The sequence below is a fragment of the Chlorocebus sabaeus genome, chromosome 11 (assembly GCF_047675955.1).
Source record: "Chlorocebus sabaeus isolate Y175 chromosome 11, mChlSab1.0.hap1, whole genome shotgun sequence".
Taxonomy (NCBI): Eukaryota; Metazoa; Chordata; class Mammalia; order Primates; family Cercopithecidae; genus Chlorocebus; species Chlorocebus sabaeus.
The window spans coordinates 62546200-62571652 of NC_132914.1; the positions used below are offsets into that span (position 1 = coordinate 62546200).

Below are 25453 nucleotides of genomic sequence, written 5' to 3' on the forward strand. Positions count from 1 at the left end.
CAATTCCTGTTCCTAGATGCATACCTATTTAATGGTAATCACTCTCTTCTGAAAGCACAGCATATGACAGTATTTTACAGTCAAAATAAATGATTATATGACAAATGAGAGCAGACACTATAGTTAGTCAAGTTGATTCATTAAAAATATACATACACACACATAGACACATTAAAGTTGAATCAACTGTCATCTTTTAGTGATGACTGTTGATCTGATGTGATGAGAGTTCCCACACGTGGATAGGTGGATTCGGCTCCTGGATGGTCTGGAACATCGTTAACTCATACAGACTGATTCTGGCCCCGGTTCAAACTTCTAAGCCTTTGTTCTTGAGGCTCAGAGGATGGCTTTGAAGTTCAGGATAAAGCTCTTCTAACACACCATTACCAAAGAATAACCTTTTGATTATGATCTCATGAAAGTATAATCAATAACTTACATAAGTTAAAACCATGGCAAACAGTGATGGTTCTGTAATTGGACCTTTATGAATTCCATATGTTACAATCTCTGCATTAGCTAACAGTTCTGCATAATATACATATCTCTTTCCCAAACATAGTTGCTGAACTTTCTTAAAAGACTATGAAACTTTTCACAGCTACTGTCAGCCTTGAACTCTTCAAACCCCTAAGCGTGGGTGTAGTACCTAAAGGGCAGGATTTTTGGAAAGTCTGAAAGGACAAATATTTCTCCCAGATCCAATAAACAGTCATTTGCGGAAAGCAATTTAATCAAAGACAGTAACTTTTTAACCTAATCGTATGGCTTGTGTGCTTTGAAAAATATATCGGGTAAAAAAAAGACTTTTCTGACAAATCATTGTTAAAATATAAGTGAAAATATATTCATTTAGCAAAGACATGCTCTCGTGTGAAGATCCCAAATGCTTGGGAAGCCATTATGTCATTAGCCACATTATCTAGGGTTTATATTTGCTTTCTCTTTCTCATTAAGTGAAATTGCATTATTAGCAAATTAGAAAGGTGGGTGTTTAGCGTAGCTTGATTGCCTTCACTTTGGGAGGAAGGGCAGTAAGCATGAAAAAAACAAAACCAACAGAATTTTCTGATCTATCTAAGGGGGCAACAAAGAAGTCTGAATTGAAGGAGCACTTAATGACAGAATAAAAGATATCCAAGGAAAGATTAGTCCCATCTTTTTGTACTAAACATGAGATCTTTAAAGAGAGATGAGTATGTAAAGCCAAATGCAATAAATAAAGAGGGCACACATCAAAGGAGTTATTTTTGTGTCTTGGCTTCTTCCTTCTCAATAACTATTACTAACTTCCCCCCTCCCATTCCCCACTCTATCGTCACCTTAGTCAATTTTGTTACCTGTTATCATGGATTCTCCTCCTCCTCCTCCTCCTCCTCCTCCTCCTTCTTCTTCTTCTTTTTTTAAAACAAGGTCTTTCTCTGTCACCCGGGCTAAAATGCAGTGGTGCAATTTTGACTCACTGCAGCCTCCATCTCCTGGGCTCAATCCATCCTCCCACCTCAACCTCTGCAGTAGCTGGGACTACAGGTGCATGCCACCACATCAGGCTAATTTTTGTATTTTTGTATTTTTTTTTTTTTTTGGTAGAGGCAGGGTCTTACTATGTTGCCTAGGCTGGTCTTGAACTCCTGGGCTAAAGCAATCCTCCTGCCTCGGGTCTCCCAAACTACTAGGATTACAGGTGTGAGCCATAGTGCCCAGCTTGAATTTTTCTTTATTTTGGAACATATTTGAAAGTTGCCAAAGCCACGTCTGAGCAAATTTGTAGGTCTCTAGATTCTCTAGTTCAAAATAGCATGCTCAAGCAATCCTTGTGGCTCTACTGCCACTATAGAGAACTTTTCCTCTTGTAAATATGTTAGTAGCTTTCAAATTAGAAATACTGACTCACAATGCATTCATTGTACTCATTTGTATTAAAAATATGATATTTGGCCCCATATCTCCTCTATTTGATTATAATTCCTAGAGGCAGAGATGATAACGATCTATCAGTCTATTTTCAATAGTCCAGTTTATTTTGTAAAGGTAATTTCAAATGTCTTGCACACAAAAAAAGGATGATCAAAGACCAGTAACAGCAAAGGGGAGAGAGATCAGGTTTTTGAATATCTTCAGTATGACTAAAGAAAATATCAGTGATCTTATTAGGACTCCAGTTGTAATAGAAGGAAATAGGCTACATAAAGAAGAAAAGAAAAGAAACAGATTTTGCTCACTTCAGCAGCACATATACTAAAATTGAAACGATACAGAGAAGGTTAGCATGGCCCCTGTGCAAGGATGACATGCAAATTCGTGAAGCATTCCATATTTTTCAAAACTTAATTCAAGATGGATTAAACACTTAAATGTAAAACCCAAAATCATAAAAACCCTGGAAGAAAACCTAAGCATACCATTCAGGACATAGGCACGGGCAAAGACTTCATGACTCAAACACCAAAAGCAATTTCAACAAAAGCCAAAACTGACAAATGGGATCTAAATAAACTAAAGAGCTTCTGCATAGCAAAAGAATTTATCATCAGAATGAACAAGCGACCTACAGAATGGGAGAAAATGTTTGCAATCTACCCAACTGACAAAGGTCTAATATCCAGAATCTACAAGGAACTTAAACAAATTTACAAGAAACAAACAACCCCATCAAAAAGTGGGCAAAGGATATGAACAGACACTTCTCAAAAGAGACATAAGTGCGGCCAACAAATACATAAAAATAAGCTCATTATCACTGATCATTAGAGAAATGCAAATCAAAACCACAAGGAGATACTATCTCATGCCAGTTAGAATGACAATCATTAAAAAATCTAGAAACAACAGATGCTGGTGAGGATGTGGAGAAATAGGAATGCTTTTACACTGTTGGTGGGAGTGTAAATTAGTTCAACCATTGTGGAAAACAGTGCGGCAATTTCTCAAGGATCTAGAACCAGAAATACCATTTGACCCAGCAATCCCATTACTGGGTATATATCCAAAGTATAATAAATCATGCTATTATAAAGACACACACACACAAGTGTGTTTATTGCAGCACTGTTTACAATAGCAAAGACTTGTAGCCAACTAAAATGCCCATCAATGATAGACTGGATAAAGAAAATGTGGCATGTATACACCATAGAATGCTATGCAGCCATAAAAAAGAATGAGATCATGTCCTTTGCAGGGACATGGATGAAGCTGGAATCCATCATTCTTAGCAAACTAACACAGGAACAGAAACCCAAACAACGCATGTTCTCATTCATAAATGGCAGTTGAACAATGAGAACACATGGACACAGGGAGGGGAACAACAGACACTGGGGCCTGTCAGGGGTGGAGGGCAAGGGGAGGGAGAACATTAGAAGAAACACCTAATGCATGTGGGACTTAAAACCTAGATGACAGGTTGATAGGTGCAGCAAACCACCATGGCACACGTATACCTATGTAACAAACCTGCACATTCTGCACATGTATCCCAGAACTTAAAAAGAAAGAAAGAAAGAAAGAAAGAAACAGATCAATAGAAAAAAACTCGAGGTATCCAAATCAGCAAGGCTGATGTAATCTGATTCATGATTTGTGTGGATGTATGGACACTAAGAGCTCTGAAAACTGGGCCTCTTTTATTCACCTTAAAAAAAAAAAAAAAAGAACAGCCCTGAGAATTATACACCAGTCAGTATCAATATTTGTTTTCATGGCTTTATTAATGGCTAGATGAACAACCTAGATACCAACATAGAGTCACAAGATGCAAGCCATGCCATATTAAATTGATGTCTTTGCTCAAAAGGGAGGACAGGAAACAACAGAGATATCTACCTTCATAGTTACAAAATGGGAAATCTAGCCTCTACCATTCTAGGGGATGGCTAAACAATAGACTTAAGAGCCACACCCAAAGCAAAAACCTGTATCAGCCTGGTGGACACATTGCGTGGTATTTTTTCAGGTTAGTCTCAGAAACCAATCTATTAGATACTCTTGTTAGTGACTTTGACAAAAGATATGATAGAGACATATCTTTGCCTTTATCAATTCCTGATGTTTTCAAAATGTATAGGAATGTATACAAAATGTATACAAATATGAAGGTGCTCACGTTGCCTACTTCTTTTTCCTACTTTTCCCACTCCCAAGTCTTATCATTGATTCATACTAGTCTATGTTACTTTTCCTGACCCCTCCAAAATCACTTTGTTTCAAAAAATCAAGTCCTTCCTCAACATTTATTTCTAAATTATCTCCTGCCCAGAGAGTAAATCTTTCCACAGAACTCTTTCTGTTGCCATTTTTATAATTACTTTAGCATTGTCTTTTATGTATTTCTGTCTTTGGTGTTTTCCCTTAATTTTCTTTGATTGTATCATATCACTTGTGTGATATGATTAGAGGAAATTAAAATTCAAAATGTTATAGTATCATAGAGGAAAAACATGTTTACTAAATGGAAGAAGTGAGGGAGAGAGGAGTTGTAATTCTAGGATTGGCAGATTCTGGTGAAAAGAACTCATCTCCAAGAAGGAGCCAAAGTTATAAAACAAATTAAGAGAAGGACAACAGCACATCAGGGTTAGTACATGTTGTACTAGCATAATGTCTTTCCTGCTCCAGAGGCAGTGGATAAAGTAAGTCAATTTATGGACACAGACTTTTAGAAATAGGTTAACGTAGGGTCAGGCCAATTTTTCAAAGTCATGTAAAAATAGTACTATTTTTAAACATATATATTATCTGACTGTTAAACACTTTTCAACTCTGTTTGAAAAATCTGTATCTGTAGTTCCTTTTGATGCTGTTGGAATGTCCATAACAAGGAATCTCAGAGAGCTTTGTAAACAGGCCAGTCTTCACAAAGCCCTTCTAAGGGAAAATAGCAGATCACAACACTTATACCACTTTAGAGCTGGAAAAATTCTAAGAGATCATATGGGGAAGTGGAGGACCAGGTAGGTTAAGTTACATTTCCAAAGCCCAACCAGTCAGGACTGGCTCAGCGTGCTTTCCATGATACCATATGGCCCCCACACCAACTACTTCCATTTTGCTATTGTTAAATACCTACCATGTCCTGGGCACTGTGCTGGGAAAAATGGATCATGGCCAGAACTGAGTCACCAAGTAAGCCTGCAACTAGCCCACTCAGCTACTGCCTCAGAATTGAACATTAAAGTCTGTGTGTGTGTGTGTGTGTGTGTGTGTGTGTGTGTACTGGACAACACAAAAACAGATCAATGGCCTTCCCCATACTCCATTCCAGAGAAAAACTGTAGGTAACTTTTTCTCTCCACATTTTATGGGAGTGTGATATGGTGATGTTGTATCCTAAGACTGAAGTACAGTGAAAAACTCTGCCCTGGTTGTCAAAAAACATGTGCCCTTTAGCTAGCTCTGTTGCTAACTCCTTCTGAGAAGTCAGTCATCATTTCTAGTCCTTGGTTTCCTCATCTGAAAAATGAGGTGGTTGAACTAATCTTTAAGATTCCCTCCCTTCTAAAAGTTCAGAATTCTAAGGAAGCCCTTAGCAATTTCTTCTAAGATTATATTAATATAGAGTCCTGAGCATTTGGGAAGAGAATATAGCTCATTCTGCATACATACCTAGGTAGAGAATTGATGAGCTCAAAATAGACTTAGGTCTTAAAGTCCCAGCATAATTGTTCTGTGCTCTCAGTGACCTAAGATCTAATAAGCAATCTTCTCAGAAACACATGCAAACCTAGAAATTTGGTGCATACATCTCTTTGGAGACATATCTTTGCCTTTATCAATTCCTGATGTTTTCAAAATGTATAGACATCTTTTGATAGCCAATTTATGAGATTACTTAGAGTGAGCCAATGGGAATGGTTCAGAATGATTTCCCTCCATCAGACCTGCCCATTTCCCTCCTGTTTGCCGCATGTTCACCGCAGCAGATTTTGCTCAAATAAGCCACGTGATGCTCCTGCCTTTGAAGTGGCTACAGAAGATGCTCTGCAGCAGAGAGGCCAGCAGTCTATAAACAATAATTTGTGTATGACTACAAGGCTCCCCTTCTCCCCTACCCGCCACCTTGAACTGTTTTATTCCATAGAGAGCAAATTTAGCAGAAGTTAACAGACACTTCAAAGCCTGAAACAGAGTATTTACTCAGATATCAAGACTGCTGGTTCAAGTGAAGCCAGCTCTTTGGCTGCCTGGGTACTTTCTCCAAAGACTCTCCTGTATCTACTCTTTCCTCTTCTTCCACTTTGATATACAGCTCTGGGAGCACTGATTAGCAAGGTAATTTGCCTTTTCTTTTACAAGCACCCATAAGAATGTATTTGTTAGCTCAGTTTCCTCATTTTTATACAATGTAGTATACACATTCTTTCTCTTAAAAAGTCCTATTTTCCAGCCAGTAATGACAATAACTCTTTGTTTTGACGTTGATCCACTTGTTAATCCCACTCTATTTTGTCCTTAAGAAAACTGAGGAAATAACACCTCTGAGCATTAGGAGAATAAATTGCTTAATATTAAAAAAAAATTTTAAAGCATTTCTACAAAAATAAACGTTCCAAACTCTGTCATTTTAAAATATTTATGAATAAACGCATGTGTACATGTATATGAAGCATACAAAGAAACTCATAAAAATATTTTACTCCTTCATTTAATAGTAGGAAATATGCTTCCTTATTATGTTCAAAAGGAATTACTTGGTTTATTTTTTAGGAATTACCTACTAGTTTTGTATTTGTAGGCTAGAAGTATAATTTATAATGTAGTATCCATCTGATGGGTCCCGTGTTCACAATTATAGTCATCCCCATGCAAAGCCTCTAAACTTGAGGGATCTTAATAGCCCTGACGAAAAGGGAGGAGGATCACTCACCTACCACTTACTGATCCCCCACTGCCCCCTACAGTATAAAATTCCCACCGAGAAAAACTCGTCCTAACTGAACAAAAATGTAGGCACAAATCAACAATTATCATTACTACTTGGAAAGCTTCATTTGGAGGATTTTTAAAAAGCAACAAAAGCATACTGAAAAAGAGATTCTTGAATAATTCTGCTGGAAGTATGGAGTAGTCATCACGAGCCATTCAGCAATAATGTATGTGCCAAGAGCCCGTAGAATAATTGGCAATTTGACTCAGAAATTCCACTTGTGGAACTCAGTCTTATGGCAGACATCCTAAAACAGAAAAAGTTTTATGCATCAAGTTGTTCTTCACAGTGTTAATTGTAATAGTAAAATATATATACATATATATATGTAAAATTTAAATAGAATGTTTAAATAAACCACAGAATAGGGCCAGGCGTGGTGGCTCACACCTGTAATGGCAGCGCTTTGGGAGGCTGAGGTGGAAGGATCACTTGAGCCCAGGAGTTCAAGACTAGCTTGGGCAACATAGTGAGATCCCATCTCTACAAAAACGAAATAATAAAATACCACAAAATATTGTGTAGCCACTTAAAAAAACCATGTTTACAGAGTATGTAATAACATGGGAAACTACCCTACTGCCCTTAAGCAAAAAACAAACAAAAAGGACACAAATCTTCTTAGGCGAATTAACGATATATGAATGCTCTTTTCCCATTCTTCTTTCTCCTTTTTGGTATTTTCCAAATATTTTTAAGGGTGTGCTAATTTATGATGGAAAAATGTAATGAACTTAAAACTCAGTCAGGATTCATATAAAGAAATAGTTATATCCAGGAAATTAAGTACTACAAACTTTAATGAAGTCCAGTTTATGTTCTTGATGAGTAAAATGTTTTACAAGTTATAATTACTACAAAGACAACTAGCAATATAAAAACCTCAATTTGTAACAGAGAGACTAAATCTCAGAGTCAATTTCTCAGTTGTTTGTAAAGAGCCAAGCCAGGAATAAATGTCATGAATATCTAGAAAGAAGCTACCATTTGAGGAGGTCTTACAGTATAAGTACTAGTAATACAGTAATAGTAATTAGTAATTAATTCTGTCTACCGGCCTCAGAGTATAACTCCTAAAGTCTGTTTATTAGTCAAATTGAAGACACTGAAATCAAGCTAATAGAGAAACCAGACAAAAATTGCCTAAAATGAATTTAAGAAATTTTATTAACATTAATCTGGCAAACAGTATTTTGAAAAGTTAATTCTCTCAAAATTTGCTCTATTTTTGTTACAAGTAATTGTATTGTCCATGCTATTTTTCTTACTGTGATTTAAATTCAAATGCAAAACTAAGAACAATGCAGAAATGATAGTGACCAATCATAAATCACAGACATTTTAGAACTGGAAAAAAAAAACCCTATAATTTACCAATGAGGACAAAAGTGAAATACTTGTCTGAGGACTCAGATAGCTGGTGTGGGAGCTGGTCTGGGATAGGTCTCTTGAGGTCAGCTCAATATGACACTCTGAGTCCAGAGAGTGGGACACCATTCACTTAGAGGGGCATTTGGGCATCTTGCCAGCATATCCCCCAGCTTGGGATCAGGCAGACCAGCTTTCTTTGACCGAATGACTTTCACCTAGCACTAACAGTTCATTATTACAAAGGGAAGAAAAGACCCTACTTTTTCATTGTCTACCATGTGTCAAGAATTTTGTACACATTATGCAACTGCATTTTGCTGCCATTGTAAAAAGTAATTTAATTATTTCCTTTAGTACTTGAAGAAACTGAGGCCCTTAAGAGTTTAGCTGATCAAGATTTAACCTGTGTTGCCTTTTGCTTCTCTTTGATAGTAACTTCTCTCACTGGTGGGCAGTTAAGACAGAATACATGGTATACTGGTCAAAGTTCTCCAGAGAAACAGAACCAATAGGAGTTATATACAGAGATTTCTTATAAGGAAATAGGCTCACATAATTATGGAGGCTGACAAGTCTCATTATCTTCATTTGGCAAGCTGGAGTCCCAGGAAAGCCCATGGTGTAGTTCCAGTCTGATGGTCCTTAAAAGTCAGTGTTTCAGCTGGAGGGCAGTCGAACAGGAGGGGTTCTCTCCCCACAGGAGGGGCAGCCTTTTAGTTCTACTCAGGCCTTCAACTGATTGTTGGAGGCCCACCCACACTAGGGAGGGCAATCTACTTTATTCAGTCTATGGATTCAAATGTTAACCTCATCCAGAAACAGAAACTCCCTCAAAGACACACACAGAATAATGTATGTGACCAAATTGTCTGGGCACCCCAAGGCCCAGTCAAGTTGACACATAAAATTAACATCACATGTTATGTTTTGCCAGTATGTTCAGTTCAGGGCCTTGGACTAGGCAGGCAAGGTCCCCAGGTGTGAATTTATGGAGGCACTCATTCCTAGGCTCATACAAGCACCCTGAGTGCCTTGCTTGCTGTGCCCTAGTCCTGGCCCTCTGTCCTACCCAAAAGGGTAGTTTCAATCACATCTCTTAGCTTGCAGTGTTTTATATTGGGTGGACAACTATCTACAACCAAGCAAATACCATTCGAGAAAAGCCTTGAATATATAGAGTTTCTGAAAGAATGGATGGCAAAAAATATCTAAAATATAGAGTACAAAAATAGATGATGGGTAAGTATGTATATGCTTACTATGTAATGAAATGGAAATCCACTTATATTTTCCACTCAAAATGTTTCCTTATAATTCCAATAGTATTTATTGACTGGGCCCTTATATATTTCTATTGAAAGGCAAAAGCCTTTCTCTAAATCACAAACACACAAATCTTTTGTGCATGATAGAAAAATGCACAAATACTAAAGATCAGGTTTCAATTATTTTACTTTTGGCTAAAGGCCACTTACTGTAAATTATTAGTTATTCCTCATATTTAGTTATCTAAAGTTTCACTAATGCATGATTTTTCCTCAGTTTTTAGGAGGACTGAATGAACCTAACGAGATGAAATAAATGAAAGCTTTTTTTTTTTTTTTTGAGACGGAGTCTCGCTCAGTTGCCCAGGCTGGAGTGCAGTGGTGCCATCTCTGCTCACTGCAAGCTCTGCCTCCTGGGTTCACACCATTCTCCTGCCTCGGCCTCCCAAGTAGCTGAGACTACAGGTGCCTGCCATCTCGCCTGGCTAATTTTTTGCATTTTTAGTAGAGACAGGGTTTCACCATGTTAGCCAGGATGGTCTTGATCTCCTGACCTCGTGATCCGCCTGCCTTGGCCTCCCAAAGTGCTGGGATTACAGGCGTGAGCCACCGTGTGTGGCCAAAAGCATGTTTTAAATGATTAAGTACATGAAAGGTATCATTACTGTTAGCAGAATAATAGAACAACGTCTTACTTCAATTCAGGAGAGCTGTACCAAGTTACACTTCATCTCTCAGTTTATGAGTGAATGCTTCCTCAAATTCTAGACAATATTGGACATGCAATAAACTCTAAACTCAAGCCTGCAGATAACTGAGAAACCAGATAAATGTTCAAACTTTGGGAATCAAAAGTATTCAGCCAGTCTGGATTTTGCTCTATTTGGCTTCTGAACTAGATCTTGGATATGATGATTTGATATATATAGGACTCTATAAATGAAACTACTTTTTTAAAAATTGATTTGAGTGGACAGGTAGGCCTACCCTTGTGTAATACAGAGGTAAAATAATATACACGTATGTACATGTATCTTGGCATTTGAGTGCTAGAGTTCAAACCCAGGCTCTGCAGGTGACTAAGGCGTGACCTTGGGAAAGTTGCTTAATTTCCTTGTGGCTCTAACTTCTCATGTGTTTAACGGAAATAAAAATAGTAGCTTCAAGCCCAGGTGACTTGGTGACACCCTGTCTCTACACAAAATTTTTTTAAAACCGGGCACGGTGGTGCATGCCTGTAGTCCCAGCTACCTGGGAGGCTGAGGTGGAAGGATCGCTTGAGCCCAGGAGGTTGAGGCTGCAGTAAGCCATGTTCATGCTACTGTAATCCAGCCTGGGTGACACAGCAAGACTCCACCCCACCACCAAAAAAATGAGTGCCTTTAGCTCATAGAACTGGTCCCAGTGATAAATGAGATAATCCATGTAAATTACCTTAGAAGAGTAGCTGGCAGACAGTAAATGTCCAATATATGCCGGTTCTTATTATTAGGTTAAATCACATACAATTCAAGCATTTTGACCTATTAAAAAAGACAATTTCAAGCAAGTGCAACCAATATTTATTAAAGTCACTCTATTTTAACTTCCTCTAAAAGTATAAACTCTTCTTGGTCAGGGTCTTTATTTAAACTCACCCTCCACAGCACACAGCAGGATACCCTTCATATGTATGCAACAAAATGTCTAAATAATACAGATGAAGATTCGGAAATATCCTGATTTCAAAGAGCTCAAATTGCAATTCATCATGGATTCTGCAGTCAGGCTACCTGAGTGTACACCTTGGCTCTACTGCCTACTAGCTGTGTGACCTCAGGCAAGTTATTTAACCTTTTTGTGATCAAGTTGCCATTTTTGTAAAATGAGAATATCAGTAGTGCTTATCTCATAGGGCTGTGAGAATTAAATTAGATAATGATAAAAAGTAATAAGCACAATGACTGGCACATGAGCAATACTTAATAAGCATTAACCATTTTGCTCTATTTTCTTCTGCTACTCCTCCTTCTTCCACCCCACCACCCCTTCTTCTTGTTTGGTTCATAATACAAGGTTTACAGACCAAAATATGATTTTAACATTCTGTAAGTAAGTAAATTTCTAATTCTAGTGATCAACTCTTTTCTCCTTAGAGCATAAAGAGTAAAAGACCAGTAAAGTCCATCTGTGACAATTTTATACTTTTGATAAGTATTTAGGAGTCAGGGCTTAAGAAACGCAAAGCTGAATATATGAAGTAGCTGAAGAAATTGGGGGTGTTTATCATAAAGAAAAGATTATTTAAAGGAGATGGGAGTGGTCTCAAATGCCTATGGTCTGATTTCAAATAAGAAAGGGGTTAAAACATACTCCAGTGACTCCAGAGGACAAGGAGAGGACCAAGACCAGGAATTACTGATGTGACCAGGATAATAGAAGTAGAGGTCCAATTGGGATTTTGGGTTCAGCTGTGTCTCTGGTAGTCTGTGGCACCCACTGGCATGCATGAGATGCCAAGGACCCACTAATGGGGAGTTTGTTTATGCAGTTGCCTAGGAAATAAGGGGGAAGGAAGTTAGAGGTACACATTTGTACTAAAAGATTCTAAGGCCTGGCCCTAAGGACCAGGCCTGATTTCTATGGGGACATGGGCTGAAGGAAATTAACATTGGTGTATTTCACTGGGATCAGGGTATTAAGCCATGTTGCCTGTATTAGTCTGTTTTGTGTTGCTATAACAGAATAGGCTGGGTAATTTTAAAAGAGTTTATTTAGCTCTTGATTGTGGTAGCTGGAAAGTCCAAGAGCATGGCACTAGCATCTGCTTGACTTCTGGTGAAGGCCTTGTGTTGTGTCACAACATGGCGGAGAAGCAGAAAGCAAGCGGGTGGGTGCCGACTAAGGGAAATGAGGGATTTTGTGGGGGCTTGGACTAGTGCACCAGGGTGTAGCTGAGAACGCTTGACCCACTTTCTAAGAACCCACTTTCATGGAGACTAATCCAGTCTCACAAGAGCAAGCACTCACCCACTACTGTGGCGCTGGTACCAATAGATTCATGAGGGATCTGCCCCCATGACCCAAACACCTCCCACTGGGCCCCACCTCCCAACACCACCACACTGGCAATTAAACCTCAAGAGGAGTTTTTGCAGGGAGAAACTACACCTAAACCATTGCACTGCTTTAGGTAACAAGTGACAAACTTCAATGCCAAATGAGGGAAAGGGGTAGACTCTTCTCCATTTCTGCACAGGACACCAGGCTGTTCTGAGGCCATAAGTCCTGTAGAGAATACAGGCCAGCTTGACCCCTCCGTGTTTACAGCTTAAGAAGCATGGACAGATTGCACTCAGATCTGAGAAGCAGACTTCTCAGCAGTGCACTATGGGTCAGGATATCTCCATTCAGGATGGCGTGTGTGGAACTCTTCCAAGGACTCACAGAATTAGCTGGTCTTTGCAAGGGAAAAAGTATGAGTAAATGAAACAGAACCCCTACATGAGCAATAAGGACAGGTCAGCATTTCAGAGTACAAATGCAAGGTAGGAATCTCCAAAAGTAAGCCCACAGACTGGTAGAGTCCAGGGATATTCAAGCTATACTGGGAAGACAGATTTGGACTCATTATAAAAACAACTTTCTATGATTAACAGAATCATACATATATACACACATATATGATTATATAACTCATGATTAGTTAACTCATGTGATTTAACATATATATATTTAACTCATGTGATTTAACACACACACATATATATATATAGTTTTTTGTTTTTTTTTTTTGAGATGGAGTTTCACTCTTGTTACCCAGGCTGGAATGCAGTGATGTGCCTCGGCTCATTGCAACCTCTGCCCCCCAGTTTCATGTGATTATCCTGCCTCAGTCTCCCAAGTAGCTGGGATTACAGGTGCTCACTACCACGCCTGGCTTATTTTTGTATTTTTAGTAGAGATGGGGTTTCACCATGTTGTCCAGGCTGGTCTTGAACTCTTGACCTCAGGTGATCCACCTGCCTCAGCCTCCCAAAGTGTTGGGATTATAGGCATGAGCCATTGCGCCCATCCCAAAAATATTTTTTAAAGCCTACCTTAATGAGCTCCCTGCCACTGGGCATGTTCAACCAGAGGCTGAGAGACCACAATTCATTGATACTTTGGAGAAAGATTGAGCTCACTGAGTTGGATGAGCTCTGGAATCTCTTCCAACTCTGCTCTTCTATGTCTTCTAAAGATACAGCCAGAGAAGGGAAAGAAGAAATTGGATGAACATGGAGAGATAACTCAAAACTTGATTTCTGCCTAAATTTGAGCAATTACTTAAAAGAAAAAGAATATGTAATCGGTATGTAATGAATCATTCACATTTTTAATGAGGGTAAGTTCTAACTTTTGATGAGTTTTAAGTGTATCAGTGGCAATAAATTTGGGAAACTTTATTTTCCAACCTACTGAATATAGTAATGGTCTATTGAAATGAGTGAGATAAAGATCACAAATGGGCTTCTGTTACACAGAGAGCACCTGCAGGCTTAAAAAAAAAATGTTGAGATGAAAAATTCCATAAAGAAGTAACTTTTACATTGCCATCTGCTGGTTACTACTGTAAGTGACAGCAATATAAATACAACCTCAAATCCTAATTGAGTTCTAACTGTGAATAAAAATATTGACTGCTTTAACGTGCTTCAAACATGCAGGAATCAAAGTAATTCTACATGTCTATTGGGATCCATCTGGTTATTGTCTAAAGTAGCAGATGTCCTGGCCTGGCACAGTGGCTCATGCCTATAATCCCAGCACTTTGGGAGGCCAAGGTGGACTAATTACTGAGGTCAGGAGTTCAAGACCAGCCTGGTCAACATGCTGAAACCCTGTCTCTACTAAAAATACAAAAATTAGCCGGGCATGGTGGCTCCTGTAAACCCAGCTACTCAGGAGGCTGAGGTGAGAGAATCGCTTGAACCCAGGAGACAGAGGTTGCAGTGAGCTGAGACAGCGCCGTTTCATCCCAGCTTGGGCAACAGAGCGAGACTCCATCTAAAAAATAAAAAATAAAAAAATAAAGTAGGATATTTCCTACCTGGACTTGGCTTCAGATGTGAATTCTCCCAGTGGTGCATCCATTATTGATACTGAAATAGCCCCTGGAAACAAGGCATCCTAATAAGCCCTAAAACATACGTTTATTTGGGCCTGTCTTCAGCTCCCACAAACAAGTTTCCTCAAGGGTTGTTCCAGATGTTTCACGTGGAAGAGCTGACTTGCTCTGTCACCTGGTGGTATAGTGACATTTGTCATGTTCATCTCCAAAGAATTAATGGCAAGTGGAAGACAGACTATATTAGGCCCAATTATCTCAAGTACATAAAAGCCATGAAGTTAAGCAGAGCAAAAGTTGTTCCACTTGTTAGTATCTTAGTTTGACAGTCTCAGGGTATGCTCTGAAGAACACCAGGAAGCCTATGCAGATAATGCACTCCTCCCCCAGCTGAGTTAACGCTCCTTTCTCAGTACTTTCATTGCACCTTGTTCATACTGCAATTATAATGCATTTAATATTGTATTGTTAGATGGGTTATATCTGTTTCCACGTTAGATTGTGATCCCTTTGAGGGCAAGCATCATATCCAATTTACATTAGTCTTGTTCGTGTTCAACCTAAGCTTTGGTATTAGATAGGACCTGAATAAATATTTACTGAGTGGAGGTCAAAAGAAGGAAGGGTGATAGGGAGGATGAGAAGGAGAAGGAGGATTCACTCTTCAAAATCAATGTTTCTATTCTCCACTTCATGTCTTAGCTTCAGAGTCAATTTTTTTTCAATTGTCTACTACACTTTGCAATCTGAATGTTCAGTAGGAAATATGTATCCAGGAATTTCCAAATGGATCCCCGTGTGTTTGCAGCCCAAACTGTTCTGCCCTTGCTGTAGTAATTGATTTCTTAGTTACGACATCATTATCCATGCAACAGTCTCAGAGTCATCCTCTATTCCCTCATTTCCATTAACACCCATGCTCAATAAGTCCTGTTGATTACACTTTCCCTCCCTCTCCACTGCCTGCCTTGGTTCAGGTGCTCCTCACCTTTCATGGTATCTCAGATAATTTCCTAACTGGCTCCTTGTCCTTAGTCAAGCATCCCATCATCTACCTCCATCTGTCCCCAAAGTCACCACTCATAGACAGAACTGTTGAATATCCCTGGACTTTACCAGTCAATAGGCTTACATTTAGAGAGTCCTACCTTACATTTATACTCTGAAGTGCTAACTTGTCCCTTCTATTGCTCCTGTAGTAACTCTGTTTCATTTACTCTTACTTTTTCCCTTGCAAAGACCAGCTAATTCTGTGAATTCAGATACAACATTATAATCTACTTTTAAGCATTCAATGACTCTGATTATCTATAAGACAAAGTCAACTGTGGCATACCTAAGTTGCCATAATGTTTCCCAAACTTATTTCTTAGACCCATATTCCTCAGTTCTGTTCCATAAAACCTACTGTTCTAAATAATTGTCATTTTCCAATTACACCAATGATTCTCAGTTATATGTACTTCCCTATGGGTTATTCATTATACTTAAAGTGCTCACCTCAACCCCACCTGCCTTGGCCACTCTGCCTACTAAACATCTTTCACGACTCAGGTCTGCTATTACCTCCTTGGTGATGTCTTCTCCAGCAGGTAAGTAATTGCAAATTTACCAGATCAGGAGCAAAATCCTCAGCTTTATACTCCCATAGCATCTTTCTTAGGGCATTATGACCTATATGAAGTCTCTACAAATTAGGTGGAAGTTTCCCCTCTGGACAGAGGCAGCTCTGTATCCAAACTTGAGAAGTGAGGTGTGGGCTGGATTTCAGCTCCCACTTGCCCCTTTGGTTGGGTTCCCATATACATACATAATATCACAGTTACTATGATTGCCTTAATGATGCCACAGTCTTCTCCCCAGCTGGTGACTTCCTGAAGCCAGTTAGATCAGTTAAAACTTGTATTCTTAGGACCAAGGATACAGTAAGCACTGAAAAATGTTCTTTGAATTGTTGTTTTTTGGAATGAGAAGATATTCCAAAAGTTGTCAGAGCAGATCTGAGGAAAGTCTCTGAAGTATATAAATATGTAGTGTATATAAATAGGTAAGTGTTCTTACCTATGTGATCTTGGGCAAGTAACTTAATTTCCTTCTTCTCTTGTTTCCTGGTCTACAAATTGGGGATAATAAGAAATGCCTTGTCTCAGGTTACTATGAAGATTCACTGAGAGGTGATCTGTAAAGCACTCAGAAGAGTGCCTGGCCCAGAGTATATACCATGTAACTAATGACAGTAATAGGATGCACAAAGGGTATTCAGAGGTGAATCTTTTAAAATTTGGAAACAAACAATACAATTTTGGAGAAGATAATCTTTATGCTTTGATTTCTGAAAATCTGGAGATAGATCGTGCATTTGTAGAAATATATTACTATTAATGTTAAATGACTGCAGATGTTTTAGTTCAGAGATAGAATCATAACATTTTAGAATTTGAAAGTTTAGAGATAATCCAAATTGCTTTTCTTATACATAAAAGTGTTGGGGCCCAAATGGGTTAAGTGACCTTTCCACAGTGTTTCCCCATCTGGCCCTGACCACATGTCCAGCCTCATGTCATCATCTCTCCCCTGCCCCCAGCACCCAATGTTATCCCTTCCACACACCAAGTCCCAGCCTCATTAACATTTCCCAGAATGCACTTTCACAACTCTGTTGCCCCTGCTTGTGATAGCCTTTCTCCCTGTGCCTTCCTCCCATCTCAGCTCATTAAACAACGTCACGAACATCCTTTGAGCTCCAGTTCCACTGTTACATATCTCCTTGGTGAAGCCTTCCTCTACTCCCCCAGTCCAAACTAGGTGCATCCCCCTCTGTGCTCCTAGAGCTCTGTGTTCATACATCTATTTCGCACTTGTCAGAGCAAGGGCTATGGATCCTGGCTGCCCAGGTTTAAATCCCAGCTCTGACACTTACTAGTTGTGTGACCCTGGTCCTCTGTGCCTCAGTTGCCTTATCTGTCCAATGGGAATCATAATGAGACCTACCTCGCTTATTCGTTCAGTCAACAAATAATTATCAGCTGCCTACTATGTGCCAGGAGCTGTTCCAGGACCTGGAGATATATGATGAACAGGACCAAGCCCTTGTCCTTACATTGAATGGATGAGTTAATCAATTAAAACCTATTATAATCAAGTATTACCATTATTCCAAGAGCCATGAAGAAATATACAGCAGAGTAGGAGACTCAGAGTGATGGAAGGAATGGTGGCTGTTTTATTAGAGAGGGGAGTCAGGGGAAGCCTCTCAGAGGAGTGACATTTAATCAGAGACATAGGGGAAGCCAGGGAGCAAGCCCTGCAGAAATCTGAAGGGAGTGCATTCTAGGCAGAGGAAACTTCACGTGCAAAGGCCCTGAGGCAGGAAAGGTGAGCTTGGGGTTGGGAGACAGGATAGCTAACAGGGCTATTGCCAAGTTAGTGAACCAGAGCAGAGGAAATGAGGCACTCCTTATTCCTGGCACCAAGATTTTCAGATTTTTATCTTCTAAATATTTCTCCAACCTGTTTTTTCCTCCTCTTCAACCCTGATCTCCTCTCAATCCCAGATTTCTCTCCTTACGGTTGAGCTACCCTCAAAACTACCCTCCACTCTGTGACAGGATAATCTAAACATGTATCTCCAACCCCACTTTCTGCTGCTTTCTAATTTTTCATTATCTGACCTGCCACTGTTTATAGACTAAAGTCCCAGATGCCTTCACATGATGGACAAACCCCTCTAGAAGAAAGCCCTGATTACCTCTCCACTTCCTACCTTGTACTGGACACTCCAACCACACCAAAGTACCAGTTCCCCCAGAAAACTCTATTTCTGGTCTCTATGCCTTGCCTCAAGCTGTTTCCTTTCCCTAAAAACCATCCCCTCTTCCACATTTTTGCTTGGCTAACTCAATAGTGAGACTCAGCTCTGGAGTTACTTCTCCTCTATGCCCACATCATCCCCTGGGAGTACTTCAGTACTTCCACAACATCACTTTGCAGGAATCGTTAAGAGGATATGCTTATATATCTGTCTCTCCAGTTAGCTTCTAATTTTCTCAAGAGCAGAGAACTGGTTCTTAATCATGTTTTACCCCCAGGGCATGATTTGTGTTCTGGCCCAGGGCAGCTAAGCAAACTACATTCATCTCCTTTCTCATGCTGCCAGCTTAGGAACTTACCCTCCTGCCACTGTCCCTTTGTCCCAGACCTACAACACACAGTTGCCCTGTGAGATTTTATTCAGGTGAATGGGTTTCAAAAGATGCCTAACAATTTCCAAGATTCTTTCATCACATTCATCTAAAAAATCCAAAAAGAAGATAAAATGTACAGTTCAGAAGGACAGACATCCATATGTCTAGCTGAGAAAAACAGGGAAGGACAGTAATTGTCCTGTGACTTTAGAGTTTGTGCTAATAGTAAGTTTTAAAAGGAAATCAAATATTTGAAGATGCAGGTTTATTTTAAATAAATCCGTTTCCAGTGTTCAGCTTCTCATTTTGTAAACTTAAGGATCACTTGCCAACTTTAATTTCTATACTTCTCTTGTACTTTTCCTGGTACTTAAAAAGGTAGTGTAGAAGTTGAGAATAGATGCTAAGTCAATTCTTTTTCCAATTAACATATTATTTTCCTTATTTAAGCTCCCTTTTATGTTATGTTCAAAGTTCTAGACTCCATTAAAAAATGAAATTATTCTTAGTTCTATGTACACACAAAAAGAATTTTTTTATAGTTCCAGCTCTAATCACACACACACACACCCCATCCTGCAGCTGAGAGCTGAGACTAATCATTGCAACTCCTTTGAAAGTTTATTAAGAAAGAAGAGCTAAATGAGGGTTGTGGAAAAACTGTTGCTGACCCAACACATACTCAACAATTTACTCAATACAAATTTGCAAGATGTTGAGTCTACTCTATCCATAGCCAAGAAGAGAGAAACTTCCCTGAGTTGTTTCTATCTTCTACTTCTCTTCCCCGAGACTCTCTCTCCATTATTTGGCCCTGACCTCCCTTCACTGGGCTTCCATTACTTTTCAGATGAGATACAAAGCCCCTTAGGATCACCTAGAATATGTTTTCCCCTCTAAGACCTCTAAGCATTAGGACAGCCTGAGATCTCCCCTGGGAAGGCATTTTCCTCCCTTGTTGATGGGACTCATCCTTTGGGATTAATTCAAACATCACCTGCTCAGTGAGCTCAGTGAAGTGGCCCCGGCTCCCTTCCTTCCCCTGGCAGGAAGAAGAGTGGCTTCCTTTGGCCACCCAGCCAATCCTGTACTTCCTAACCTCATTTGGATGAGTGAGATTAATATTTGTTTTCTAGAGTACAAGCTCCTAGAGGGCAGGTACTGGGTTTATTTCTCTTTGTATGCTCTGCACCCAGCTCTGTATTTGTTGATTAAGTGCTTGAGTCGGAAAGAAAGGCTGCACGGGAGAACAACTTGCCATCCACCAAGGTTCTATAGGAATGTAAGCAAGTTACTCACATGTAACTTTACGGAACTGGCTAAATCACTGCAGTAAAAGAAGGCCTGAACTGACAAGGCCTCCTCCAGAGGTCCGGCAACAGGATAAGGGATATTTTCGCTGAACTCAGTCCTCAAAGTTTTTCCCTAACCACACCCATCTTATTCATCAGGGACAATTAAGTTAAATCAGTTGGATCCAAAACAAAATGCTTTATTGGATATCATACCTTTCTGCTTCACCACAACAATTTCAAAGATTTTATTTGTGCAAGCCATTTAGAATCAGGAATAAATAGGGAGGGTGCCAGTGGAGGGTTTGTTTACATGTTTTTACACCACCGTGAAAGGAAGACATAGCAGAGTTTACATATATGCCATGTAAATTGCCATCGAACCAGATGTGGCTTACAAGGTACCTTGTAACTCATCTCCTCTAAGCAATAAAGGCCTTTTTTCCTTCTGGCAAAAGTTTGAGAAACTTCTGCTGTTTTCTATCAGCAGATACAACAGATGGCTGGCACATGCCTGCTTTGCTAAATGAAATGGGCTTTCTGCAGAATTACTCTTTGATCCCTAGTGGCATGTCTACAACACCACAATGCAAAATACCACAGCATAGCAGAATCTAAACATTAAAGGTTTAAAGTTGTGCTTTTGATATGAGTACCTCCTGAAAAAAAAATCATGCCCACAGTATGTAAACATATTCACATTCCCACTTTGAAACCATGGAACAGGGGTCAGAAAATGAGGCATTTCCTCCATTTGGTGACATAAAACCACTACTAAGGTATGATGGCAAACCCCAGGAGTGCAAAGGTATGAAACCACTTGGGTCGTAACTACCAAAACAATCATAACTCTATTAGGAAAAAATGTAGACAGTACACATTAAGGGAGTTCCGTAATAATAAGTGTTACCATAACTGCAGGGTTGGAAAGAAGTGTTTAAGGGTGTTTGACAGTTCCTTTGAAGATGGAGGGGGAATTCTTGAATTAAAATTTACCCTATTTTTTATTTTTTTGGTTTATGTCAAAGCGAGAAAGAAAGGGGAAAAAATACTTTTAATATAAGTCTCTAACTCCAGTCCAATGGGAAACTTGAGACTGCAAACTGTAGCCAATGTAATGAGACCAGTGTTACATCATATCAAACACTATATTACAGAAACAGATCAGTAGGATGATTCTGTTTTTTATAAAATTAGCAATTATGTGAGTCCATTGTCAGATAAATGGCCTGTTTCTGTTTTCCCTTTTTTCCAATGGTGCTTTTCTCACTTTAAAGCTGAATTTGGATGATACTGACTGGAATCATTCACAAAGATACCAGTATCCAGACAAAGTTCTTAAGCCTTTGTTGTATTTGATTTTTAAATTATTATTGTTGTTACTTCTGACAGTTTTCAATAATTCAAGAAGTTTTTTTAAATTGATAGGGAGCTAGGCTAGTGTCACTAACTCATTTGTAACAAACCTTACATGTAGGAAAATGTTTCACTTGATACGCTGTCTCTTCAGCATATCTAATATTTTCTATTTTCAGTGGTTATACATAAAAACAAACACATTCCTGCAGTTTAACTCCATAAAGCCAGTTATTATACAATATATACATGACCTCCCACATCCCCAGGGCAGCAGACAAAATTCTCCTGTTCTTCTCCTGTATCCACAGCAACACTTCAGTTTTGTTTTTAAACATCTGTAGATTCAGAAAAATGAAGCTACCCCACTGACTTTTAGTGGTGATAAGAATTCTGCACACTATACACTAGAAAAAGCTCACTTTAAGATCTGGACCTGTTGGTACAGATGTCTAGAGCTTGCCTAGAAATCCAGGTGGTAGGTTTGAAATTAATATTGGTTGATTATCATCAGTCAGAGAATTTCTATTCCATAGACACCAATTTCACTCCAACCCTTGCCATCCATCTTAGAAATCCAGGCCCTTGGTCACAAGGAGGTTGGAAAGCTAGTACAGATGGCTCAGCATAAATCCACTGTCACTGCTAAAACAAAATGAAACAAAACAAAACAAAACACAAGCAACATCAAAAGGGATGCCCTGTTGTTAACTAAGTACTAGATTCATAGTACCTTAGCATATTTATGCAGGTGATAGAACATATTATAGTTATCAAGATCAAGTCTATGAGACCCTTGTAAGTAAAGATCTATTTATATAACCTACCTAAATAAAAACATTTTGGTCTTACACCAAATTGGTTCATATGGAAATCAGCAGTGGTATCCTAATGTTTGATTCTGACTTGTCTAACAAAACTTCTCATTAAATTTTTACTTGAAAGTCATTGGGCTTAGAAAGGGTTATTTTCCAAATAAAATGTTTAATTAGTGCCTTATTTAGAAAAACTAAAATTATTGCTCATGGCCCCTGCCTGTCTCAAATTTAGAGAAAAAGAATAAAGCATGCCTCATTGAAAAATATCATCTATTGAAAAGCTTTATACAAGGATAAAGAGTATTTTCCCTTAATTACTAAAAATCCATTAAGGCTAAGCTTTTGCAGTAGAAATTCTTCTCTCATCTAAAAGCCTTGAGAAGAGGCATGTCAGAAAATGAGTATCAGGTTAAATGAAGACAAAGTTGTCCATGAAAAATGGGAATTGCAGGGAGAGGGAGAATTCAGGAAAAATGATTTCAGGCAAGAAAGATTTGGGCAGACCTCAAAAGAAATTGATGAGAATCTGATGAGCATTAATAAATTCTTTGGTCTCCATAGTTACAATGACCCATGAGAGTCATTGGTATTATCATTTTGTTGAGTGATAAGCAGTGTAAAAATGATACCAGATAATAAATTATTTATAATACAAAATATCATACAATTTTAAACTCACATACTTTTTATACACATTTTATGTAAAATATTTTTAAAAATTATAAATGAATTCATTGCAGAAAAACCAAAACATAATAGATGAAGATGTAACTGGTATTTACATCTTGGAAGATCAGATGTTGATCGAATGATTTTTTCTATGTCTGCCAACTTATTTTGTAATGGAATCAAACAGAATACACTATATTATAGACCAGGGGTCCCCAACCCTTGGGCCACGTATCATTGCTGGTCCATGGCCTGTTAGGAACCAGGCCTCAAAGCAGGAGGTGAGCAGTGGGTGACTGTTCCCCATCTCTTGCATTACCTCCTGAGCTCTGCCTCCTGTTAGATCGGCAGCGGCATTAGGTTCCCATAGAACTGTGAACCCTGTTGTGAACTGCACATGTAAGGGATCTAGGTTATGCACCTTTTATGGGAATCTAATGCCTGATCATCTGTCACTGTTTCTCATCACCCTCAGATGGAACCATCTAGTTGCAGGAAAACAACTCAGGGCTCCCACTGATCCCACATTATGGTGAGTTGTATAATTATTTCATTATATATTACAATGTAGTAATAATAGAAATAAAGTGCACTATCAATGTGATGCACTTGAATCATCCTGAAACCATCACCCTTACCCGGTTCATAGAAAAATTGTCTTCTGCCAGGCGTGGTGGCTCACGCCTGTAATTCCAGCACTTTGGGAAGCCGAGGTGGGTGGATCACAAGGTCAGGAGTTCGAGACCAGCCTGGCCAACATGGTGAAACCCCGTTTCTACTAAAAATACAAAAATCAGCTGGGCGTGGTGGCACGTGCCTGTAATCCCAGCTACTCAGGAGGCTGAGGCAGGAGAATCGCTTGAACCTGGGAGGCAGAAGTTGCAGTGAGCCAAGATCACCCCACTGCACTCCAGCCTGGGTGACACAGCGAGACTCTGTCTCAAAAAAAGAAATAAAAAAATAAAATAAAATTGTCTTCCGTGAAACCAGACTTTGGTGCCAAAACGGTTGGGGACCACTTTTATAAACTACTTAATTTGCATGAGAATCTTCCCATGGCCCCAAATGGATGTCTAGAATATCCTTATAACTGCTTCATTTTATTCTTCTGCCACTATTGCTGGACCCTAAGTTATATCTATTTTTTAATTTTTATAAACAGCATGATGAGGAACACTCTTGGACCTAAATTTTTATTTATGTCTGTGCTTATTTCCTTGGCATGAATCTCTGGGTGTAAAATTGTCCAGTCAAAAAGTCTATATCCTGCCTTTTGCCATCAGAGTCTAACAGCCCTGCAAAAAGGTTTACATGCACATCAACAGCATATGATAATGCACCGTTCTCCACATACTAAAACCACTTCTAAAAGATCTGACCAAGTTGATGTGGGGAAATGAATTTCACTGTAATTTTTATTTGCATTTGTTGGAAGTGGAACATGAGATGCATTTTAAGTGGCCCAAGAACACTTTGGGTTACTGTAATGGTCCCCCATCTTTTGGGCCCCAGGGGCTGGTTTTGCGGAAGACACTTTTTCCATGGACCAGGAGGTGGAGGAATAATTTCTGGATGCTTCAAGCACATCATATTTATCATGCACTTTATTTTTTTTATTATTACATTGTAATATGTAATAAAATAAGCATACAACTCACCATCATGTATAATCAGTGGGAGCCCTAAGCTTGTTTTCCTGCAACTAGACGGTCCCATCTGGAGGTGATGGGAGACAGTGACAGATCATCAGGCATGAGATTCTTACAAGGAGTGTGCAGCCTAGATCCCTCGCATGTGCAGTTCACAATGGGGTTCACAATCCTTTGAGAATCTTATGCTGCTGCGGATCTGACAGGAGGCGGAGCTTAGTCAGTAAGGCGAGTGATGGGGATCATCTGTCAATACAGACAAAGCTTCAGTCACTCGCTTGCCACTCACCTCCTGCTGTGTAGCCCAGTTCCCAACAGGCCATGGACCAGCACTGGTCTGTGGCCCAGAGGTTGGAGACCCTTCGTTACTGGACCAATAATTTATTGGAAGTAAGTAACACCTTACTGCTTCTATAAGGTCTTCAATCCTGAAGTTATTTTAATGTTGTCCACATGTTGCTAAAACACTTAAATATAAAATTTAAAACTTCATTAATCAGCTATGTGTTTTGTTTATGTATTGCTGAAATGCCTAAACATTTGATATCATTCGGATGAAATAATCAGATAATGAAATGAAATTTTCATTTTCCATGTAAACGTTTTGATGTGGTTTGGCTTTAGCCATAGATGTCTTTCAAAATACTTAATTGGTATTGAAATCATTTTTCCCATCTTCAGAATTTCTGTGCATTTCAAAAATGATGGTGCTGGGATCACATAACTTTAGTGAGCAAAATTAGCCATACTTAAATGATATTAAAAATAAAAAAATAATATTTTAAAGCATCTTGCTGCTTGGTATTGTGTAGATTATTCCCCCTTCCCACAT

General features: G+C 39.1%; 1 protein-coding gene and 1 non-coding gene across 3 annotated transcripts in view; one reads left to right on the top strand and one right to left on the bottom strand.

Annotated features, from left to right (window-relative positions):
* Positions 1–25453, bottom strand: part of WIF1 (WNT inhibitory factor 1) — a 72167-nt gene that overhangs the window by 43307 nt on the left and 3407 nt on the right. The window lies entirely within an intron of this gene.
* On the top strand, positions 2218–2324 carry LOC119623922 (U6 spliceosomal RNA). The gene has a single exon (XR_005240024.2). It is a non-coding gene; the product is annotated as a U6 spliceosomal RNA (small nuclear RNA).